This window comes from Bombus pascuorum, chromosome 4 (assembly GCF_905332965.1).
Source record: "Bombus pascuorum chromosome 4, iyBomPasc1.1, whole genome shotgun sequence".
Taxonomy (NCBI): Eukaryota; Metazoa; Arthropoda; class Insecta; order Hymenoptera; family Apidae; genus Bombus; species Bombus pascuorum.
Window position 1 is genome coordinate 2,955,902 of NC_083491.1, and position 20,354 is coordinate 2,976,255.

Sequence of the window (20,354 nt, forward strand, 5' to 3'; positions counted from 1 at the left end):
TTTCATTTGTTTGGAATTGAAATTTTGCTATGCTAATTAATTTATGGTAATGAATCGTCAGACAACTGTAAGTTCGTTCTCCATAATTCACAGTCAACTGTCAATTGACATTTGGTTATTTCTAGCAATTCTCAAATTATTATCGATCAATTTTCGACTATTCTCAATCGCTAAATACAACATTAAGAGCTAATATTTACGAAGATGTTAATATTTACTCATAACAAGTTTGTTACGGCTCCATTATAGCGTTCGTAGGTCATTTCGTCAATCTGCGTTTCCCCCTGAATTTCGCAGAAACTCGAACGAATTAACAATCAGCTTGTTCTCGTTTCCTGCTTTTTCATCTCTTTCAATTTCCCAACCAAAGATTCTATCATTGCCTTCTCGGGTCTTGGAAAGGTTAATAAGCGCGTCCCGATTCACCCTGTGTTGAATAATCGAGGGCTCGTGAACCATAAATCGTATTACGACTCACTTTTTTTTGTTTTTATTTGTTTATTTTTTTTTTTTTTTTTTTTTTTTTTTAGTGGAAATTTACGATACGACGGATCTCTTACAGCGATTTTTCCAATCGTAAAAATTGAAATCAGGTGTTATTGATGGATGTCCTGTTTTATGCGAAATAAATTTTAGAAAACATCCCCCCATACGGATCGATATGAATTATTTATTTCATTCATTTATGATCCTTTTTCAATCATATAATAATCAATAATTTACGTTTCTAATGGGTTTCTAATTTTAAATATTTTTATTTTTGTTTTGATTGTTTCATTGCTCGGTCCTTAACAGACTACGAAAAGGCGAAATAAAACAAAATTCTTCAAGCGAAACTTTGTGATGACTCGAATAAACGAATGACGCTAGAGATATAACTTCTTCAACCTTGGAATTTTTAGTACTTCTGTGACGAGACTTATCTTATGTACATTTGTCAATAATGTTGCGTTTATACCTTTTAGTTCAAGGACACGAAAGAGTTGTTTGACTAAAGTTAACTACGTAAATTGTTTGAACAAATCATAGCAAGGATAACTTCTTTGTCTTGAAATTTTTCGGGAAATCGTTAAGAATGAGAGAAATGGATTCCGCGAATAATAATAATTCGTCGAATAATAGGGAGGGCTAATTTATGACCAATGAATCACTAACTGGTGATGATTTATGGTTAAAATATCGGCTGTCAGGCGCGTCCTTATCGTACAGAGAGAGCTTTGTAATTCGATTAATTGGATTCAATAAACGATAAGCGTTCTTCCGGTACGTTTGATATTATTTCGAATTATTCGCGTTTTATGAACCGTTAAGTGCTGAGAATTTTTCCTCGTGATTCGCCACGAATCGATACATTCGCACAATCAATCCACTTTGAAGTAAATAATGGCGATAATTATTTTACCATAGGGGCAGTCTCTGTTTAACGATCAATTATCTCCTTAATTTTATTGCTGGCCATCGGCTGAGAGTGACTCGAAGCTTTGTACAAGTATTACGTGCCATCTGTACTAATAATTCACTTCCATAAAATTTATAACAGGTTTTTAGATCCATTCGTCCATGAAATACTTCTGAAAAATTACTATGAAAATTCTTAAATTTCCGTTTTGTCATACGATGCATTTCATACATTAATTCCGACTAATGGATAAATTATATTCGACTGTATACTTATAAATTATCTCCAAAATATTCGTAGAAGAACATTTATAGATCCATTATTTCTACGTGCAAAAAAAAAAAAAAGGAAACATTCAGAAATTCTCAAATTTTATTACCGTCATCTTCTTCTCGCAGCTAAAACGACAAACCCCTTGGTTCTCCAAAATGGCACGCCTCGTGTACATCCCTGCAACCACTCTTTTGGCCCAGTTCCAGAGCTCGTCTCCTCGTCCCTTCTCCCGATTTGCAAATTATCGTCCACTTCTATTTTTGTCTAATGTTAGCAGACGAGTGGCCGAGTGCACTGTACTCCTCGGCGCATTGTCGAGTCGCGTGTCGTTCCTCGATCGCCTCGAACATCCTCGTCCATCGCATCGTGTTGCTTTCGACTCGCTTCTTTCATGGAGTCGCGCGTTCCCAGGCGGAAAGAGTCTAAATTTTCTCGCGTTGATGAGTCGGCGTGTTTCCTACTGCAGAGAGTCGACGTTGGATTTCAGAGGCTCGTCATGCTGCTGCTTTGCGACCTGGTGCTTGGCATTTTTCACTACAAGAGGAAGAGGTGATTTAACCCACGTATGCGGTTCGATTGCTTTGGAATTTTTGCATGAATAGTTATCGTGCTTTTCCCATTTTCTTTTTTCCACGAGGAAGTATAGGTTTTATATGAAGCTTTCAGGAGAGTGGAAGAATATTACGGTGCAATTTTCTAATTTTTGTGCAAAGTTAGGAAGAATAATTATTTTTATTAAAGAAAGATGGAAGAACGACGTACCTTGGTATTTTAATTTTTGTACAAAAAACGTGAAAGTTTCTTTTTCTCTCTATTTTTCTTTCTTCCTTTTCTTTTTCTTTTTTCCCCTTCGATTATCCCTGGTATTAAAACTATCGAAGAAGTCGAAGTAATTCCGCACGTACATGTAATTTCAATTACGAACCAAACAGGCAAAGAATTAATTCTTAAAAAAACTAAAAAAACCTGACGAAGCGTTACAAATATTATTCTTGAAATATTCCCGTAAGATTTACTCTTTCAAATTTTCTAAACGAATTTATATAACCATGTTCTTTAATTTATTCCTTAGTACTAGAATATTAATCGTATGCGTGAGTAATGAAATTGAGAAACTGGCAAAAAGTGGAATTAATCAGTTTGGCTTCCGAAAGCTTCAATTACCTCCCCGAGATTAGATCTAGGGAGATTTGCATATTTCACACTTTGTTCGGCGTTTCCTTTTTCCCACACAATCCAGCCAACTATGTAAAGCGTGGAACGAAGGCGTGTCGTTCTGCTCGAGCAGAATTCGCGTGGTCGTCGCGGCATTAAGCCGATCAAGGCTGCCGGAACGACGATGAGGAGCGCAGTGTACGCGTCGTCATTAAAATCGCTCGACTGGTCCCGTTACTTAACTCGTTTAACGGTGCATTAAGCATCCTTAAAGCGCACAATTTATAATTATTTGCGCGGGAAAGCGGCCGAGAAATTGATTCACAAAACGACACGGGGTACCGAGCTCGAATTTCATCCTCCAAGTTTAGATGAATCCTTTGCCAACGCTATGAGGAAATCCGTGGGAGATCGCTTCCGCGAATCAGATACTTCGATGAATAAATATTCGTTATAAATATTTCATATTTATCGCGTGTATTACGATGCACGAATTTCTGTTGCGAAAGAAATTTTTAAAGTTTCGACACTTTTTTATGGCTTCGTAGATTTTTGGAAGATCGTTCGAGATTTCTGATTTCGACTGAATATGCGAATGAGAATGTAGAGGAAAGGATGATCCACGGTTGCGCTCGATCTCGATCGTGCCACGTAATCGTGGACACTGTCGCCGGCAGGTGTGAAAGTTATTTTCACCCAGTGTTTTAGAGATCGATCGACAAAACCGACTTTCTCGTCTGACGAATCTTGTCTTGTAAATAGCTTTTATCATTACCATCGATAATACCTACCACTTATGTATCTAATCAAAATCTGATCTTTAACTCATCAGAGCACCGTGTTCTTAAAACTTCCTTAATTACAGCGATTATTTTTAATCAAATACTTTAAGAATGTTTCTTGTACGCATCTATCAGCGTGGTTAATACTCTGTTTGACAGATCATTATTAATAAACGTCTCGAGAAATTCGGTTTCGTTACACACCTGTAATTTTATTCAGAATTTTTTTAACGAACTTTGCCATATCCTTATTACTCTTTCTCTCTTTTTGCAAGTTTAACACACTACTTTGTTATAGTCTCGCCGATTATTCTTTGTTAAGATTATTCAGTGGATGGAATTAAATAAATGCGTGAGCAAACTGCAAGGTATTGAAAGTGTATATTTTGTGACTAGTAAATTACAAAATATGTGGTACTATGTGAGCCTATCCAGATCCTCTCTCTAGCAACGTTACCCTTAGACTAAAGACAACTGCCTCAACCAACATCGGACGTGTACCGCTTATGGCCTTTCCTAAACGCATTCTTTTGTCTATGCGCCTTCGAAGACCTTAGGCGGTTGAGAAACCGAAGACCAGATGTTGAGTTTTCTCAGAAGTGACGATCACTTCAACATTCTTCTTGCAATTTTTTTAAATATCAAGCAATTATTTATCTAACCAAATTCTAAGATTCCATCGCAATGGTATCTAGAAATTCTCGTAAGGGTAGTTCGAAAAAATGCGCAAACTGAACTTCGATAATATGTATACACGATCAGAGACTTGGCAAACTTCCCATGTAAATCCTGTAATTTACACAAATGACACAAATATACACGGCTAGCGTATAAGTAGGCAAATCGAAATTCAGAAGCTGTAGCTGTGATATAAAAAGTCCTCACATTGGACCTCTTCTCTGACTATCAAGACTCGAAATTTATATAAAGTAAAATTTATACAAACTACCGATATATCCATAATCTGATTCCTAAACTGTTGCTAGGAAATTCCGTGGCAACGAGAAACCGGTGCCGCGTCGTCTCTTACGTACTAATGCACTTTCTCGCAGTAGAATAATCAATAGCAACATGATCGAAATTATCCCGCGAATAAAACGCATGCTAATCATACCTCAGAAATATATACGAGCATTGATACTTTTTTATCAGCGGATGATAAATTCTACAACGATTCGTTATTATGTATTAAGCGTCGTCTTCTATAATATGCATAAACACGTTGTTGAAAATGACAACGCGAGTTCGCGCTCGCCATTAATATGCAGATGCGCTAATTGCAATAAATAGTAACTAGATGATAGTTCTAGATACAATCGATAGATTTAATCGATAGGTTTAAGATGTTCTTTTGTTCTTATCTCTAAGAAAGTGCAATGAAGGTTTTTCGGCTCAGAACGGAGTGATAGATCTATCCAAAGAATAAAATAATAGCTACTGTGATCCTACCTCTGAATACGGAAATAACACACGTAATATTAGGTTGTCTGAAGAGTTTCTTTCGTTTCATAAGGGGACAATAGATGAACAACAATTTCTGTTTTATATTATTTTATTGAATGCGATTCATTTCGTTCTATTTCTATTATTATGTTCCTGCATAATTCGATAAACTAATATAAAACAAAAAACATTGTGCGTCTATTATTTCCTCATAAAACGAAAGAAACATTTCGGACGAACTAATAATATGCACGTGGGGATTGCCCGTAACGCTTTTTTAACGGTCAAGGCTTAAAATAAATATTGAAATATATAAAATGGAATTTACAGAAACTACGGCTGTGCCCATAAACTTATTCGCTATACGATCGCTATAGCTCTGGCAGAAAATTCCGTAGCACCGGGGAAAACCGTGCCCTCCCCTATACACCCTTGGACAAAAAGATAGCACATGTGTGCTATCATTAATTTCTCATAGATAGAGTCCGAATTTCCCAAGTTTGACGAATGGCATATAAACAGTACCTTGTAGTAATAAGGTATATGAGCTTGAAACTGTATCTTCGCTATTCCTCTTGTATTTATCAACAATGATTGTGAAATCCGGTCGGCGAAATGATAGCACACTTTCAAAAGTTGTAGTGTTTATTATCTACTAAATTGTACAAAAATAAAAAACCTTTTAAAATTTAATAATGTGTGGATCCTCCCTTATTCTCCACCACCTCCAGCATTCGTTTCGGCAAAGAACGATATAGTTTTCTAATATAATCCAGCGATATATTTCTCCATTCCTCTTCAAGGCACTTTTTTAACTGATTAATACTTTCAAATTGCCTATTTTCTCTATAAACGGCATTGCTTAATTTACTCCAACAGTTTTCGATTATGTTTAAATCGGGGGAGCATGCAGGCCAGTCCAAAACTGCAATATTTTCTGTTGAAAAATATTCTTTCACAACCTTAGCGGTGTGAACTGCAGCATTATCTTGCTGAAAAATAAAATCTTGTCTCGCAATATGTGTTGCGTACTTTGCAATTTGATTTTGTATCAAATTACGATAGGTTATAGCATTCATCTTGCTGCGAATTGATATTAAATCAGTCTTTCCGTTATACCCAATACCTGCCCAAAGCATAATGCTACCTCCACCCATTTGACGCCGTATTTGTGACAATTTTTTTTTTCTTACATCATGATAGTAAAAATTGAATCCATCTGGGCCATCTAAATTAAATCTTTTTTTATCTGTAAATATAACTTTCCTCCACTTCTTGTTCCACCGTATATGTTCTTTTGCAAAATATAATCGATGCTCCTTGTGAATCTGCTTTAGAGCTGGTCTTCGTTTTAATTTCATCCGCTTTATGTGCGCGGATTGTTGTAGTACACGTCTGACATTCCGAGGATTAGTTTTTACGCCAACTTTTTCTGCAATTTCACGTGACGTGAGAAGCGAATTTGACGCGGCACGTAAAATTGCACGTTTTTCACGAGTACTAATCGCGGAAGGTCTCCCACTGCTTTTTTTTGTTCCATAATTATTTACATCTTTCAGTAAATTATAAATGACTTTCCGACTTCTACTGAGAACTTTTGCAATTTTAGAAATAGTAAAGTTTTCTTTCTTTAATTTCAAAACTGTTTGAATCTCTTCACTATTTAGCTGTTTTCCACGTCCCATTGTTTGAATCGAAATTTGTAAGGTTTCTAATGAAATTCTTCTACTTTTCACTACGTCTACACCACTCAGAATACACAGAAATACTAAGGAATGGAAACAAAATGCTTGGTGTGCTATCATTTCGCCGACCGGATTTCACAATCATTGTTGATAAATACAAGAGGAATAGCGAAGATACAGTTTCAAGCTCATATACCTTATTACTACAAGGTACTGTTTATATGCCATTCGTCAAACTTGGGAAATTCGGACTCTATCTATGAGAAATTAATGATAGCACACATGTGCTATCTTTTTGTCCAAGGGTGTATTTCGCACTAATGCACTTTCTCGGACCGCCGCAGGCCCATTCTCCGGCGCGCGTTTCCCGCTCAATTTCCAGCATTTACAAAGCGCCCGGCGGCGGGAAAATCGATGTCGCAGCTCACAATGCAAGAGGGTTGGTGGGCTGGCGTGCACGAGAGCTCTTCCTTCCTTCTCCTTCCGCCTCTTCTCCTACTCTGTCCCTTCTTTTTTTTATTTCCTACGCTCTCGTTCCTGACTCGAGCAGCGTGAAGTGCGTGTCTTTGTCACCAATGACAATAGCCTGGCGGGGGAGTTGCAGCACTGTCGCTGCAACCCCCATAGACGCCATGGCGCGCAGTCCAAGCTGATATCGCGCTGAATAACGGAGACTGATAGGCTGGACGCGATCGATTAGGTTCGATAGTGGTTCGCGTGTAGCAGTCGATAATGGGAAACGTTGACGAGGAACTGTTGCTGGACTCGCGAGTCTTCGATTGTGGTATCGGGGGTGTGGAGAATGGAATATCGTCTGTGGGGAAGCTATGGTGATTGGACGGTGTTTCGGGCGTTTGAGGTGTTAACGCGCTCACCGCGGATCAAATTTTCATCTTCTGCAGTGACGTGCGAGGGTGCAGATGAAAAAGCGGTATAGGCGATAACATCTTTAATTTAAGAAATTTCTATGAGAATCCTAGTAGAGAAATCTGTACAAGTGTGAGAGTTTCGTTCACTGGTCTATTTCCTGAAAAAAAAAAAAAAATATCAGATAGAAAATAAGCAATAGAAAATTAATTTTAATCTGCAAGAAAAATATAGTATCCTGCTACGTGTCTTTCAATTATTTTTGCTCTTTTCAATCGGAACGTTATAATTTCTCGTTACCTTCCTGATTGAATATTAGCGTCTTGAATTATTTCACGCAAACTATAGAAAATTAATATTTTCATCTTTCTTATCTTGAAGCTTCCACGCTGGAAGGACGAAAGCCCTCTTTCCTCGGTTTCTGCTTCCGCATGGCGACTTTTCGCTCTGGAGGCGACCTTAATATAGAAAAAAGTGTCGTCCCTTGAATTTACGACACCTTCTGCACGACCCCCGAGGGGGACAGCGGGGATTACGGGCTGAAAATATGAAGGGAACGCGGTCGAAAACGTTATCGCGAGGAAGACACCGCGAAATCGTTATCTTTCATTTTTCACCTCATAACGTCGGGACAATGACGACCGGCTCGAAGCATTGTCGTCGAGAAGGCAGCCCGCTGATGTTCCCTTTGCGAGAAAAAAATACAAAAGAAAGGACAAAGAGGAAAGGAAGAAAAGAAGAGGACACAAAAGGCGAGGGTAGACACCCCGAGAAAGATCTCTAACCCCTTTCCAAAAGGGAGACTACGATTTCCAGGTCTGATTAAAATCTCTCTCTCTCTCTCTCTCTCTCTCTCTCTCTCTCTCTCACTCACTTTTCAAGAGATGAACATTTGAACGCGTATAAGCTGGATGTTTCTTCTGGTTTCGTTTGTTCTGTTCTCCTTTGACGCGACTGGTTTTTTGGTTTTCGCGACAGGGTTTGTTCTGAGGATATTGGAGACGCGAAAGATTATGTTTCGCGTGATTATGTCTCCCTCTGTACTTTTCTACGTTTTTCTTTCTTTCGTTTTTCATTTTCTTCGAGGCGCGGGTGTTGTTTTATGACTTTGATGTTGGTTTGTGGCCAAGCTGTATGAAACGTAACGAGGAATCGCTAATTAGCAAAGTAGTTTCCGAATCGCGAATGTTCCGCTAAATGAGTTGCGCGGTGAGCGTAACTCTTAGTGGATTTTTCGTTGCTCTTATTCCTTTCCGCGAAATTTATAAAGAGTGGAATTTGTGTTTCTGTATTGCAGAAGTCACAAAGAACTTGCAAGGATAAATAATAATATAAACAGAATTACCACGATCAACTTCACCGATCGACAAAATCCTGACGCGTTAAATTTACCTCGCTACAGTCTGCCTCTGCTCGTATTTAACTCATAGCCATTAAATCGTCCTGGAAATAATCGAAAGAAAATGAAATTATTTTCGAGCATGTCACGCATTTACTTACATCCCAAACGCACGCACAACCATTATGAAAGAAAACCAGGCATCGCCCTTCAAAACTCAACCCTTCGAACGTAACTTTTGCACCTGTTCCAACCCCAATGCGTGCCGATTTCCCTTGCACTCGTTCGTTTTCGCGAGAGGATCGCGCTCACAAGCATGAGCACCTTAATGCGCACTGAATTATTTACAAGGCGAAGCCGCGAGCGGGCGTCGCCGCGCGTTTCCGCCGTCGCGTCTCTCTCATCAGAATCCTCCTGGGAACCATTGCGCCGCGTCTGTACTCGTGTTACCACGTAACGGATTATCCAGCTCCGGGCATGATGTACAATCTCCATAAATCGACGCGTAAGCGCCACCTTTTTTACCCTGTCCACCCCGCGGAAACGTCCGCCGCGTGGAAAATATTCGTCGCAGGCAAACTCGTGCAAGATTCATACGACCTTGGGACGACACTTGTCACGCTCGATAATCTGCTCGAGATCTCGTGTGTCTTTTTGCATGAACTACTCGTGCGAAAGAACGTCGAGGATGACGGAATTGATCGAGCTAAAAGAGAGATGGGAGTTAGATAGATCGTGTCTGTATCGATTTTTCTTTTGCCTTATCAGTGACATAAAATCTTTTTATTCTAAACCTAGCTTCTCTTGCGTATCTGAATTTAATATTAATCGAATTTTACGAGTCAACCGATCTTGGTTTATCGTGTATTGTTCGTTATATATAGCGCAATGAGAGTCAGATCAAAATATAATTGTTAGAAGACTGCTGAGAGTTTAGCATCGACTAAATTAATTCTTAAAGTTCTAAAGTTTTAATTCATAAAGTTTTAATTAAATTAGACAAAGTTTATGTAGTGATAAGTGTAGAACGAGATTAGAATTAAAAATGTAATGGAAGCAGTCGTGTAGAATTCGCAAGGCGCCGATCTTGGTTTATCGTGTATTATTCGTTACATATAGCGCAATGAGAGTGAGATCAAAATATAATTGTTAGAAGACTGCTGAGAATTTAGCATCGACTAAATTAATTCTTAAAGTAATTAGACAAAGTTTATGTAGTGAAAAGTGAAGAACGAGATTAGAATTAAAAATGTAATGGAAGCAGTCGTGTAGAATTCGCAAGGCGCCGATCTTGGTTTATCGTGTATTGTTCGTTATATATAGCGCAATGAGAGTCAGATCAAAATATAATTGTTAGAAGACTGCTGAGAGTTTAGCATCGACTAAATTAATTCTTAAAGTAATTAGGCAAAGTTTATGTAGTGATAAGAGAAGAACGAGTATAGAATTTGTAAGTTCGTAAATAAAAATAAAATTGGAAGTCCCTGGAAGCCTAAAGGCAAGATAATAAAATACATACGTACGTACAGGCCACGAATCACAAATTTGATAATAAGATAAATACGATTTCTAAAGTACATTTTACGATGTAGCGAAGAATCACTCGATTATCGTATTGCACTTAAAATTGTGAAACTATAAAAGAGAAGTCTACAATGATTTGTGATTTGTCAAACATATCGATATTATTAATTGGTAAATTATTACGCATCACGGCACCACTGACTATCATTTCCAGCGACATGCGAACAAAAGCGTGTTTACCTTTCACCGATCCATCATAATTATCCTGATTAAACATCGTAAGAAATCCAAGCAAGGAACATCTGTTACGTAACAAACACACTCGTGAGAATTTCAAACACTTTAGCATACGACGCAACTTCCATCAGACATTCGATGGTTGTTGAAAACGGAAGTGAAAGACGAGGAAAAGAGGCAGCCTTATGGCGATCCTACTAGACGATCGATTAAAAGAGCATCCAAGAGACGAGTCGTATTTCCTCCGAACGATAAAAGACGATAAATATCGCAGCCAATCGCATCTCTTCGTGGTCGCTTGGGTTGGCGTCCATTTGCACCGCTCGTAAAATTAATTGTCCGTCCTCTTCGATCTCCTTTCGCCCGGAGGAAGAGCCGAGCTTTCATTACGAGACCGTTTAAACCGGTGAAAGAACGGCCGATTCTCCGCGATCAGATAGAGGCTAATAGGGACTCGAATTCAGAGATCGTTCCTCCACTTTGCTTCTCATTTTTCTCAATGGGTACGAACTCGAAAGCTACCAACATAGCGGTGCGCACTTTCGTCTTTGAAACGAAGAGGTTCTTTTTAAATGAAATTTCTGACGAAAAATGTTCGAATGGTTAGGTAAGTAGCTTATCTTGAGTTTACTTTTGTAGCGTCGATGCGTCAGAGAGTAGCTGGATCTTTGCGTTTTCTTTGCTAGTTCGATGCGTTTTGACGAGTTTCAAAACCCGAGGAAATTTAATCAAAGTGAAATAGACAAACGCGAAAATTGGACAAAATCCAAATAATCGTTCGATGGAAACGAGCTGATCGCGATCTTTGACGAAGTTTAGGTAATTGATAGTTGGAAATAGGCCAATCGAATATGGCCGTTTCCTGTTAATTGAATTCGTCAGAGTCGCGTATCGAGCAGTACTTTGATTCGAATCTTCTAATCCGTGGTAGTCTGAAAGAGCTCACTCATATTAACTCATTAAGTGCTAATGAACCTGAAACGATACCCCTCTGTCGGTCGATTCTCCGTTGCAAGGCGAAGAACAACGATGCTTTTGCAGTCGCACGCTTGAAAAACACGGAACCGGCAAAACCGCCGACAGATGCGCGTCTTATCGAGTTTTCGAGTGAAAATGCTATTGAATGGGAGCGAGTCATCGCGGTGAAAATAGCTCGCAATAATTCTATTTCTTTTCTCGTTTGTTACCGTCACTGTTTTCTTCCACTTTTTGTCGAAATGTCTAAGCTTTCGAAGAAAGTCCTAAGACGATTATAGTTGTAATTAGTTTTTTTACATTTCCCTAGTACACATGTCCAGTCATCTTCTTTTCTCTAACTTTCCTGCAGCTCGTTTAACGAAAGTAAATAACAAATTTTCTTCGCTGTAAGAAATTAATCAAAATTTCCCTGCCGCGAATATATTCAACGTTCAACGGCTCTCTGCAACTTTTCAACCCCGAAATGCGCACAGACGCGCACACAGATGTATCCATTGCCAATTAACTCCGACCACACTATCGAGGACAGCGTGTGGATCCGCCAATAAGAGGTCGCGCGCGATTAATCTCGGTTCGTTCGTGGATCGAGAGGGCCGTGATTACGCGGCCCCCGATATTACAACGCTCGATTCACCCTCCATAAATTCAACGGTACCACCTATGCGGCGCCATTGCCATCGAGAATACTTTTTCCCCTTCGAAACGTTGCGAAAGACAGGAGAAGAGAGTTTTTCATCGCTGGAGCCAACCCTCGAACGGCATTAAACCACTTGTCGTGGAATTCCCGTATAAACAATGGGAAAAGCGTGTACCCTGCACCAGCTGAAAATCGTGCAAATAGGAAAACTGCAGGAAAAGCCCGCAGTGCAACGCGCAGGAAGTTGCAAGAGGAGTGGAACAGGCGAGTCGGGGGTAAACTCGATCGAGACGAGCGAAGAAACGTCGCTGCAAGCGTGATGGAGGCTTTCGAGGGGTTGAACGAACTGAACTGACTGGTGAACAGTGTGTTGAACGCTGAGACACGTTCGAATTTGTTTTCTGATTAATGGCGCCTTGGACAGGAGGCGAGGGTACGAGGGTGCCAAGTGGGCAAGTGTAGAAGGTTGTTTCGACGTGAATTTTCGACTAGCCATAGTTTTATAGTTTTGAAGCGCTTCCACGTCGCTTTCTCCAGGTTACTTGCGAAGGTTGGCAACTATATTTTTGTTAAGTCTCAATTCTGTCGCACGTTCGAACGAATTTTGTTAACAAAATTTCACGAATCAGAAGTTAGTATTATGTACTGATAGATAGTTTTATTGTAAGTTATTAATACCGCTTCGGCAAATTTTCTCAAAATAAAGAAATTATAGTAAAAAGTTTGATACGACAAATTAGGTTATATCTATACCAAAGTCTGTCCCGAGCTATACTTCGAAAGAGTTAAGAAAATTGTAAGATTTTCGTCATACTTTTTTTTTTATTTGGTAGAATTTTTACAATCGAATTATAAGTAAATTATTTTGGCGTGGTACTGTAACTTGGATTATAAGTGTTTATAGTATGTTTGATTCTAGTTGAATCTAATGCTTGAATCTAAAGGGTAATGTCTTTGGACACATACTGAAATCGAATTCTTCCAACACTTTCACGCTCTGCCCATAAATCTTCAGGCAAGAAACCATTACAAAGCCATCATAAAAATATCCAACATCTAGAACATACGAAGTTTTATTATTCCCATCTGTGCCTCTCCTCCTAAGAACTTCTAAACAAGATTTTTTCCATTCCGGAAAAACGTAACCGAGTACTTGGTATACAGGAAGAAAAAATAGATTCAAAAGGAGGAAGAAGAGCAGCAATGGCGGCACGGTTGTGTGCATAAGCTTCTAATTGCTTTCTTGGGACGATTAACGAACAAAGAAGGCACAGTAGGACGGCTATTTGTGGAAACCGGCCAACTGGCCGAGCAGTTACGCTCGACCTTCACTGGCCGACAGCAAAACTCGGGGAACGGCTGCCGGTTTCTCGCGAAGGTTTCTTGCGCCTTCCATCTCGTCCGCCTCGTCCTCTTCCGTGGATTTTTCTACCGGATCCTGTTCCGCCTATATACGGCCGTCGAGAAGGAAACAATCGAGTGGAAAGACTTTCCGTTTCTTCGACTCGAAGAAGAGATTGAATGTTGCACGTGGAATCTTGCGCAGCGTTGCTGAAATTTTTAGAGGAATCTAGGCAGAGAATTGAATAGAATTTTGCTAGAATTTCTGGGCAAGCAACTTTCAGCAGAACGACAATGAAGTGGGAGTTGAAATATTTTTAAGAAAATTGAAGGCGTAGGATCGTCGTCGAACGACAAAGTTGTGTCAAATTTCTAAAACTTTGATACCGAGGATTTTTAAATGAAGAGATCGCGGGTTGGCGAACGAAGAAACACAATGTTGAGAATTAGTATAGATGATATTATAGATAGAAATATTATAGACGTACATATGTGTGATATCTAGAGGATAGGACTATGGGGAATCGATCAAACGAAGAGAGTAGCTTCATTAAATCCTTGAGAATTAGGAATCCGAAGTAAAAAGTAAAGAGTAACTTAAAGAGAAAATTCGAGCGAGCTGAAATTCGATTTCAGAACTTTCGACCTTTGCTCCAAATATTTCGAAATTTCCTGCAATTTCGAACTCCATATCGAAATAAATGAAAAAAGGAGGAATAAAATAAATTTTGCGCGGAAACTGTTTCCTCGAACGGTATGTATCGCGGGATTATAACGAACCTTACATTGCAATTCTGCGATCTAATTGCTCGCGAGAGAGAGAGAGGGGGAGAGAGATGGGGGGATTCGTTAGGGAGTAGTTTTGAGACTCTCGTTCGTGTGAGACGAGCGGCAATGAATGAAAGGATAAACGAAGCGTAATTGTGCAAGAGCGAAGATGAATTAAACGCGCGAAAATACGGTGGTGGTACGAAACACGCCGTAAATTGTGCGTCGTTAGCATACAATGAAGGGGCACGATACGCAAACGTGTTTTTAATATGAGAAACGAGTACAGGAAATTTCTGGGAAGCTGACTCTTCCATAATTTGTTTCCCCTTTCCTAAAGAAAAGTTTGAGAATGTCGTAATACCCGGTTTGCGGCAATAATATTTCTGTGGTTAGGATTTATAGACGAAAAGTAGGTTAACAGAGATATTACGATTGCAATAGTAAAAATTATTTCTGTTGCAAGAACTCGAAGTGGAAGAACTACCTTGCTATGTAGAAATCTCTGTAGAGTCTAGTGCTGTCCCCTTATATAAAATCTCTAATACGTATTATTGCTGTATATTTGCTATATACATACGTCGAATCCATATTTTAAACTTTGCGTATTTTATATATTTTTGTACATTACGTGGATTTTTGTGCGTTTAATAAATTCTCACCAATGTGTGAATATCCATGGTCCAGTGATAATTTCGCATAGAGAAGTGTTAATAATTGTTGAGAATTGTGGAACTTAATCGCCGAAATAAAAGCAAAGGAACGCTAAGATTACACTTAGAGTTCATATTAAAATAGTTTCAGATTTATTTAATAAACGATTTACAAGATTCTCGTCGATATACATTTGCGCGCATCTCAGCGCTCTCTTTGTCTCACCTTCTTCCATACCACACTGCCAACGGAACAGTTACATTCGTCTGTTTTTCGAGACGTTGTGCACACACGTACTTCCATACACTCATATTCACATACGTGTGTCACTACTACGCGGCAAATCTAGCCTAGCACACAAAATTACACATATCTCAATAATAATATTATTTAACGATGAATATCGTTGCTTTAACTAAATCAGTCCGAAGCGATAATAATCATTGTACAAAAGATGTCTAACAATTTCTCGATTCTTCACAAAGGAATTAAATTTTGCAATCCATAAAAAAATATAAAATCTAGCTTTGAGATACCTGTGGCAATCAAGCATGCCGGGTTCATAAAATACAGGGAAAAGAGAGAAAAAAAGTGCATTGAGAGAAACACAGGGTCGATCTCGAGGCAATAACGCAGCTGCGTTATCAATCTCACGGGCGAGAGCGTCGGAAAAGCGGCGATCCACGGTTATTTAATAGACGACCGGCCACGAGAGAAAGGGACGATGGGACAATCGAGCGGGCCACGGCCAAATCTGTTCGTTTTCATCCCCGTTCCTCCGTTAATGCGCCTATCTGGACGTTGCAAACTGCCGTTTGTTGCCGTTGGCAACCGTTTCACGCGGTGCAACGTACTACACGTGAGAGGATAAAACTGGAGGACTTCCGGTCGAACGATCGGCGAACGGTTTACGGGTCTGAATTTTTTGGAGTCTACAGCACTGCGTTCTTAACTATGTCGTGCCAGTTTGCGAAATAGATTAATTACAGAGGGGAATATAATTATAATTTTGGATCGTGGTACGACGAAATTGCGCAAAGAAAAGAGCGAAAAGGAATAATTTCTCGTAGGCAGGCGAAATTTTATTTAGAGGAATCTGAACACTTGTATGTATAAATATCTGTTACAAGTATTCCACCAGAATAGCAGCAATTAAATGAAAAATACGGTACAAGAAAGATTCTGCAAAATGGGAGAAATAAAAGAGGCAAAAAGCAACTGCGAAGAGACCGAAAATGAAGAAAAGTATCAAGAACCACCACCGTTAACCGCCTGATCTTCCACTATGTGTGCCATCACGTACGTGCCTTAATAACAAGAAATTGAAACCGACTCGCGTAAGAAGCTTACGATAAATTACGCACATTACGTACGGCTCGTCCCTCGCGGTTGGAATTTCAACGAGCCTGAACCAACTCACCTCTCGATCGCTCTAACTCGCGAATTGTTCTTAATTACCAGGCACGTACTCGCGCACGCAATTAGGTTAAGCCTGGTCATGGCGAGTAATCGAGTTCCGTTCACGATATTTCTCCTATTTTATTTTACTTCAATTTAGTAGTTGCCGGTGATTTTCTTTCGTCGGTGACCACGTGCAATTGAAATAATCGGACCATGGTAAGAGAGTTGCCGCAATTTGTTAAGTATCAACCGTTTCCTCTGTGAAACTCGCGAGGTCGACTCGGTAATTTGAATAATCGCCAGATAACTGGCTGATAGAGTCTCGAGGCAGTCGCGTGAAATTAGCGTTTCCTTGTGGAATTTTTGCTCCTGGATAAGTATTTGCTCCCGGATTGATTGATCGTGCTTTAATCAACGAATTCTGAAACGCGAGCGTTTTGGTAAAAGTGAACATTTATGGGATTAAAACGAGAAAATTACCTGGAAACGCTTCATATCGAAGATAGTACCTAACGAAGATCGTGCGTCGAGTAATTGTCCCTTTTTGAAGATATATTCGCTGTTATAAAATATCGGTAACAATTAACGATTTAAATTTCTACGACAGGAACCGTGTTCCTTTCGATTGTGACACGATTTTCGGAATCACCCTGTATAGCAACCAACCAACTGCGATCTTCCCTATAACGAAAACTTCGCAAACGTTCATAGATTCACTGTGTCAATTAAACTGTAAATTAATTTTATTTGCTACTGTACGTTCCTACGCTTACCATTCCTAGGGAAAATAGGAAAATTCGTAGCATTTTACTATTAAATCTTGCAATTCGTTTCAAAAGGAAAGAACACCTTATATACTAACCGATCGCGATCTTTTCTACAACGAAAACCCTACGGACGTGGTCCCCACACATATCTCGAAGCCGTCGAAGAAGGACCGTTCTTAGGTCGGTCGACCGGGTGCCTCACGAAATTATCACCCCCACCCAGTACCCTGCAAGTAGGCGTCCCGCGTTTGCCGGTGCCTACGTGCCGGCAGCCAGTTCTCGCAGCCCCGGTGTGCGCACTCTCGACGCGAGTGCAGAGTCCCCTTGCACACTGTTGAAGCACACGTGGCCACGCCGCGGAGAGACAGCCACGGCGTGCTCGAAAAGTCGCCGAGAGAGCACAGGACGATCCAGTCGGCGTAACCAGCCGGGACTATAGGCGCCTGTGCAGCTAGAGTCCGCGCGGTACAGCCGCGACTATAGTGTTTAACAAACGTGCAACCAGTCCATTCGCGACCGGCAGCCGGGCTGCACGCTCGAGAACCTCTTTGTCCGCCGTGTCTATAAATAATCCAAGAAAGCGAGATCCTGGAGAACGATCGATGCCAAATCCTTCAGATTTTAGGTATTGGAGATGATCGAGATCCTCGAGAATCGTAGTACCATGAATTCCTGGAGGACTTTACCGTGAACCGGAATCCTTCAATTAGAAGGTTCATGAAGGAAGCTTGGGTGGTGAATCTTTGTCCGATCCTTGGATAACGTGGATCGATGGTTCTTTGAACATGGCGCAGGTAAAAGGTGTGGTAACGCGAAAGGACTAGGAAAACTTGGAAAGAGCTTGAAGATTCGAAGGAGAAAGTGTTTGGAAAAGGTTTTGTCCTCTGGTGACGTGGGACGTGATTAGGTGAAGATGAAAGCTCTTCGAGTGCGAGTGTCGATTATCTACGAACGTTCTTAGACAGTGTCTCGTTGAAGGTTTTCTAATATCGCCGAAGCCTGTCTCGATCGAACATAAGATTCTCACGATGAAGGAAAATGGAATCCACGGTAGTTCTCCAATTGAGATAGTTTCCGAAGGTTAACCGCGATGGTCGAGAGGAATGGCGCGTCGATCGGCCCAAAATCGCAACCGAGAACCGCGTACAATGGCCACGTCTTCGACACTACGCGTTTCCAAGACTCGACGGAGTTGGAAAGTTAGCGCGGATGACCCAGACTCAAGCGCGATCGAGCATGAAATCAATTCGAGACGGCGAGACGCGAAGCAGAGTGGACGCTGAGCGCGATTTACCTGGGGTCTCGCGAAAATCCCTCGATTCGCTTCCTCCGCTCTGCAACCGATCCCTCCTCGTCGCCATTGTCGATTCTGAGGGATCGATAACGCGATTCGTCTCGTGATCCAGCCTCCGATCCTTCGAACCTCGCTATAGTTCACGAACGATCCACGAACAGAGTTCAGAGTTCGGATAGGAGGGCAAGATACCGGAAGAGGTCACCGAAAGGTTCGATTCTTTCGAGATTCTCCGATAAATTTGATAAATTCGTCGAGGAAGAGGAACGCTCGAGGAGAAACGTTTCTGATAGAGGATTGTGTAGTTAACGGAGAAGTAAGTGCACTCGAAGGAGTTTCTAGAAGCGACGTCATCGATATAACCACCGCAAGATTGTTTATCGTTCGCCTGTCCTTCGTTGACACCGATTAAGCGCGCCTCAGAGCGACGCTTATTGAACAGATCACTTCCGAATGAACTGGCAGACAAGGACTGGCACCAGCCACGCTCCTGTCGATGCTACTTAAGGCGGTTTGCTACCACCTGCCAGTGTCTCTGACACGCGAGTACCTTGTTCTTCAACAGAGACCTCGGATCATTGTGCTCGCTCATCCAGATCTGTCAACTATTTTGGTATTGATCGGCTTCTTTACTACTTTTCTTCGACATAGACTGTTTCTTCTTGATGTGGTGATACATGACATCAGATATGGTGACCGGTGAACTGACATTCGGTGAACCTTGAATGGCCAATATGTGAGTTTCAAGAGTAGATGATCGATCGTCGAGACTCGTGGATCATTTTTAATTGCTTCTTCGCTATTCTTCTTCAACGCAGACTCTCTTTTCTACGGTATGATGTACGATATAAGATATATTGGTGAACTTTGGATTACCAATTTGTGAGTTCAAGCGGACGATCGATAGACTAATCATTGCGACCGAATATCTCTCTTTTTGCTACTCTCTTTAAGTGTGGATTCTTCCTCCTTTTAGTGTGACTTACGATGTGAATACGGCATTGGTGAACCGAAATACGGCGAGCTTCGAATGAACGATACGTGACCGACAAACAGGTGATTAATCGAGTGATCGAATATTGGAAGTATTTGAAGAAAATCACGAACGTTCGGATTTTTAATTGATCTTAACACTATGTAATTAGTGTTTTCAATTATTTACAGCAGCTGGATTTTCAAATAATCCAAATTATAACCGAGGTCTCTGACAATTTGATACACAGAATTTAATAGCTATTTAGTAGATGTTTAAAACTATTTGATATTTCTCGTGACTCTCGTGCGACTAAATTTTTTCAAGCAATGCGAATTCTACGCGATCAAGGACTTTATTGCAATTTAATAACTGCGGTTTTGAAATTATATAATATTTTTCCAGTGACTCTCTTCTCAGCTGGATTTTCCAATATGAATTCCAGGCCGAGGCCTTCGTAACAATTTAACACGAATGTTTGAAATTATTTGACGTTACTGATAACTGCTTTCTAGCGAATTCTACGAATAATAGGAATTCTAGAGGATCGAGGTTTCTGTGACAATTTGACGCACGTTTGTACGATCTTTTCAACGTCAAATAACTTGATTGGACTGAATTCTTCGAATAATTGGAATCTTTGGTGATCGACTTCCGTGTAACGTTACAACGCACGTGTCTACGATTACTTTCGAACTGCTAAAATTTTCGGAATTTTGTTTTTAACGTGACACGCGCGCTTGCGATCCTCCGTTACGACTCAATGATTTCCTCGAACAGAACTCCATTCAGACGATTTTATGAAACAAAGAAGACACTTCTGCCGCGTCTGCTAAA

General features: G+C 40.4%; 1 protein-coding gene across 5 annotated transcripts in view; it reads left to right on the forward strand.

Moving 5' to 3' along the window:
• Positions 1–20,354, forward strand: part of LOC132906526 (protein sprint) — a 163,248-nt gene that overhangs the window by 56,270 nt on the left and 86,624 nt on the right. The gene's annotated exons all lie outside the window — the stretch shown is intronic.